This window comes from Toxorhynchites rutilus, chromosome 3, assembly GCF_029784135.1.
Source record: "Toxorhynchites rutilus septentrionalis strain SRP chromosome 3, ASM2978413v1, whole genome shotgun sequence".
Taxonomy (NCBI): domain Eukaryota; kingdom Metazoa; phylum Arthropoda; class Insecta; order Diptera; family Culicidae; genus Toxorhynchites; species Toxorhynchites rutilus.
In genome coordinates, this window is record NC_073746.1 from 155,248,637 (window position 1) to 155,254,216 (window position 5,580).

General features: G+C 37.9%; 1 pseudogene; it reads right to left on the minus strand.

The window, feature by feature from the left end:
* Positions 1–1,066: 1,066 nt before the first annotated feature.
* Positions 1,067–2,358, minus strand: LOC129774942 (FAS-associated factor 2-like; annotated as a pseudogene).
* Positions 2,359–5,580: the final 3,222 nt, after the last annotated feature.

The following is a 5,580-nucleotide window of genomic DNA, read 5'->3' on the forward strand; positions in this document are numbered from 1 at the left end:
AGAGCAGGGAATAAACTGTAAAAAAGCGAATAGAAGGATTAGAAAGAACGAAAAGTAGGAAAAGTTGAGAATATAAAGTAAAGATTAAGGCGGTGAGAAAATAGAGACAGTAGGGTAAAATAAAATATAGAATGCAGAGCAGAGCAAAGCGTAAGAAGTAGAAAGTGGAGAACGAAGAATATAGAGAGAGAGTAAAAATTGATTAGTTCTTGAGTTATGGAGAAATTTATGCCTGATTTGTATTATAAACAAATCAGACTATATAACGCACACCAACAAACCGGCTCATTCGTGAAGCCGAAAACGTTTTTTTATTAGTCGGTTTGGAACTAACCGATTTTAAAAACGAATTCGCTATACGAATGTAAACAAGCGATGTATGCCCAACAGATGCTCCGCATGTATGTGTAGCAAGAGCCCTATATGATTGTCAACACCACCTTGTGACAAATACCTGCAGATATTCTTCAAATGAGCCAATATTTAATAGCCTCACCGTTGGAGATGTTATCCATCTTATTACAGTAACAAGTGTCCGATTTCATGAAGAATATTTTATTTCACCTTTAAATAATTGAGGAATATGAACTGTTTGATAAAACATAACATAATGAATAATTTTTCTCACTATTGTGTTTTCTCAGGCTGCTGATAGCCCGTGTGCATATACTTATTAAATTACACGGATAATGTCCAATCATCAATTTAGAAGAGAACCAAAACATAAAACCAACATAATCACAACATCAGGGCATCAAATGCGTTGTTTTATTCTTTCTTTCTTTGTTTTTAAGAGGCTTTAAACTTTGAAGTTCATTCGCCTCTATATACTTTATTATTGACAACTTTGTAAATTTTGGAACTTTGCTAAGGGTTTTCCATAAAAAAAAAGCTTCTCTGTAAAAGGGAAAAAAGCATCACTCTCGGCAAACAAAAATTGCTGCCTTTCCTCTGCAAGTATGTCTTCTTCAAACCTTATGTTTATCCAATCCAGTCTCAAAATCCATTCTTTTAAATCTTAATTGTTTTGCTCACACTCAACATATCGTTATTTGCATCTTTTACTCTATGCGTTCAGATCGGCTACGAGCAGCACTTCGCGGTTTTTCAAACCTGCCTCAACTAATTTGAGCAACGGATCTTCTGTTGGAGCACACTGTAATACCCGCTTCGGAAAGTTAGTGGTAATTTCGAACGAGTCCGGTGCCTCCGGATGGCAGAAAATAAAATTATGTACATCTTAAAAGCAAACGAATGATATAGTCATACAGTTTCCTATAGCAAACAAATATCTTACCTGTGGGGTGTGGGACGCAAGGAATCTCCGTTCTAACCGCAAACCACTCGGTAGTTTGAAGACTATGCTGATCGTGCCGGGTGCTCCCGGCTTTGGCTCGGAAGGCACTTGAGAAGCTAATTCCGTTTTGAGCATCTCGATGTTTTGCAACCTCTGCATCTCAGCTAGCTTATCGGCCTCGATTGCCTGTTGAGCCGCCAAAGCTTTTTCGAGTTCCTTCGGTTTCCGACGTTGTTTCTCCTGGACCGCGCGTAGCGACATTTGGTATGCATCATCCTGCTGTTGGCGCAGTGTTTGTGTGAGATCTCTTTCCAATCGATCCTGGCGGGCTTGGTTGTGCCAAACTTCATTGTCATTGACAACGGTTTCCATGCGTCGTATCAGTTCTTCGTCGGTTTCCATGCGTCGTATCACAGGCCCAGTACAGCATCCGCCTATTGACGTATTCGATGACCTGAGCGTTAGAAAGCGTGTCTCGGCAAAACGTGTTCGCCTCCGTGCTTGACTCGAAATGCAGATATACTAAGAGAAGTTTGAACTCACGCTTGGCGTCGTTCAACGCTTGATTTTTCGTTGTAAGTCTGAGTGAATTTCAGCACATCGCCCAAAGGGTCGGTTTCAACTGTAATGATTGAAGTCATTATTCAGAAATGATCCGTTAAACGCCGCTCATGTGTACTCACTTCTTTCTTTGTCCTTGAAAATGTTCAGAAATGCGGCCACGATCGAGGATAGTGTGCTGTAACAGAAATTGAACACGTAGTTGCCCACAAAACCAATCATTCCACCCACACCGGACGGTACGGGGGCTCCCGGTCCGCGCTGGGCTTCGAAAACATGCTGCAGGAAGCGATCGTTCACGACCTGTGGCGCACGGATTTCAGAAGCGTACGCAGATGGACGCCCTCCCGTATATTCAAATGCTCCTGGAAAGCTACCTCCAGATCCCACTGATGACGAATCAGAATGTCCCGGCATACATTAATATCCTCCAGACCGGTTATGTGCTGGAATTTTAATACTTTTTCCGTCTGTTCATTCGATAGACCATCACTGTCCATGATTAGAAGGCTACTTCAGCTGTCAGGTAAGCCTCTGTGTTTCACTGTGTCTCACCAGATTGAGTGCAGCTGGTGAAAGAGAACAATTTGAATTCGTCATGGTTAATACTGTCAGCATAGTAATGTTGGTACATAATTCACTATCCACATCCAAGAATCACGAGCTTATTTCAAATCACATTCACAATGAAGTGACATAACTTTTTCAGTTGACCGGTCAAGAATCGAAGCAATTTTATTAATGCTGACTGCTAGTGTAGGTAAATCATTGTAAATCATTCTATACCTTCATGTTCAACGTAATCCTACATGAAGCACTTTGATCGGTGTTTTTCGCTGAAGAACCACATAATTTCTGGGAGAAAGGGATTTTCAAGCTGTGTGAAAAATAATGTTTCATGAAACAGAAAAACAACAACACAAGAAATGATGTCAGAATGAAAAAAATGTGCAAAAGTAGGCTGGAAATCATATTTTGAGTTTTTATTTTCAATCAAAGCAAACATTTTGTTTATACGTTGCCTTTTCTCACTGATGATTATAACTACATGAGAGAAGCAGTTATAATCACCGGAAGCATCCAAAATGAAGCGAGGACTAGTTGCATCGAGGATTCCCACAGGACCGAGGATAGCTAAAAGCTCTTATGCCCGCCAGAAGACTGGAGATGGAGCAAAAAAAGGTCTTAAATCGGAGAATAGACATCGGGAATGGTTCTCGAACTACAGCGACTCGAACGAAGAAAGGATTGAGGATGAATCTCCACCACAGTTAATTCCCAACGACGCCCAGGCATGGTTTTGGAACTACAGTGATATGAACGAAGGATGGATAGAGGACGAAACACCGCCAATGCTTGTTCCCAGTGACACAAATCTTGTCTATGACGACGAAGAAGTGTGTGATTGGGAACCAAACAACATGTCCGAAATTGAAGATGCCATTTTTAGGAGGATAAAGACCGAAAGAGAGCTCTGGAAATTGAAGGCAATGAACGATAAGCTTCAACAGGAGAATCGGCGGCTAAAGGCAATGAGAGGAGTGAGCCTCATAAATCGTTGTTGCTTCAGGTTCCTCCTGTTTGTGGTAGGCGAGGTGGTGGAATCAGTATTTCATTAATTCTAAATTAATCATATAAACTAAATTATGAAGTGGTGATCGTGTGTTATTGTGTTGTGTTGAGTTGTTTTATTGTGCGTGTTTGTTATATTTGATTTTCTTGTTGCGAGTTGTTCTATTGTTATTGCGTTCTATGTTATTGTTGCGTTTCGTTTTTATTACCATTTCGTATTGCAGGATCTACTTTGACTTTAATATGAGTTTAGTTGATTTTTGGTTGCCTTGTTTTGCTTTGTTGTTGATTGTCTTGTTTTCATGTTCGTATTTATTGACTTTTTAGTAATTAGAAATTGATTATGGATTTTTGGTTGGGTTTTTCGTTGTTTATTTTCTGTTGCGGATTTTAATATTATATTTATATATTTATATATTATATTATATATTGTCATTATACATTTGAGATACTGATCATATATTTTTTATTCCGATTTTTCGATAATGATTTTATTAATGTTTTTTTTCTTGCATGAAATGTTCTGAGCTGCTGGTCAAAAAAGTTCAAGGCTTCAAGTCAAGTAACCACAGAGGATATATAATGTAAGTATTTATTTACGACTGAAACAAATTTGCAAACAAATTTGAAGTAACATTATTCTTCTTTGTCACTTATAGACTCTAGGCGAATATCCTGGCGAATCCTGAGAAGCGTAGGATCAAGCGTAAAAAAATTGGTATGTGATTTAAGTATTTATTTCATATATATGATTTGCAAATTTATAAAAGGATTATTCCTTATACACAGATGGAAGACCACACCGAGGGATGGACTTGGACTTAAGCAAAGATAAACATTCACCCCCATTAGGAATTTTCCTGTTTGAATTGTTGATTAAAAGAAATTTGGCCGAATTTAAATAAAGTATTTTAAAATGTATTCTATGCTGTTTCAATAGCTGCTGAAGAAACCAAATCTGACTGATTCCAACTAAAGTATTTCAAAATATTCTATGCTGTCTTATTACAAAAAATTGCACCTGTCGCTCATAATTTCGGTTTAATTGTTCTTCATTGTCTTCGGTTGAGTTGTTCTCTCGTCGCTAATTTGTATAAATTAATGAGGAGTGTGTTGAGAGTAATGTGTAGAGAATAAGGTATAGAAAATAGAGTGAGTAGAGGAAGTAGACAGTAAAGAGCAGAGAGTAAACAGTAGAGAGCGTAAAGAGAGTAGAATGAAGAGAAAAGAGTACAAAAAAAAGAGAGAAAAAAGGATAGAGAGTAAAGATTAGAGAGAGTGAGAGCAAAGAATTGAGAGTACAGAATAAGATCAAAAGAATATAAAGAAAAAAGGGTCGAGAGCAAACAGTAGTTAGTAGAGAGAATAGAAAGTAGAGAGCAAACAGTAGTGAGTAGAGAAAATAGAGACTAAAGAGCAGAGAGTAAACAGTAGAGCGCGTAAAGAGTGTAGAGTGAAGAGAAAAGAGTACAAAGAGTAGAAAGCAAATAGCAGACAGTAGAGAGAAAAAAGGATAGAGAGTAAAGATTAGAGAGAGTGAGAGTAAAGAATTGAGAGTACAGAGTAAGATGAAAAGAATGTAAAGAAAAGAGGGTCGAGAGCAAACAGTAGTGATTAGAGAAAATAGAGACTAAAGAGCAGAGAGTAAACAGTAGAGAGCGTAAAGAGTGTAGAGTGAAGAGAAAAGAGTACAAAGAGTAGAAAGCAAATAGCAGACAGTAGAGAGAAAAAAGGATAGAGAGTAAAGATTAGAGAGAGTGAGAGTAAAGAATTGAGAGTACAGAGTAAGATGAAAAGAATGTAAAGAAAAGAGGGTCGAGAGCAAACAGTAGTGAGTAGAGAAAATAGAGACTAAAGAGCAGAGAGTAAACAGTAGAGAGCGTAAAGAGTGTAGAGTGAAGAGAAAATAGTACAAAAAGTAGAAAGCAAATAGCAGACAGTAGAGAGAAAAAAGGATAGAGAGTAAAGATTAGAGAAAGTGAGAGCAAAGAATTGAGAGTACAGAGTAAGATCAAAAGAATATAAAGAAAAAAGGGTCGAGAGCAAACAGTAGTTAGTAGAGAGAATAGAAAGTAGAGAGCAAACAGTAGTGAGTAGAGAAAATAGAGACTAAAGAGCAGAGAGTAAACAGTAGAGCACGTAAAGAGTGT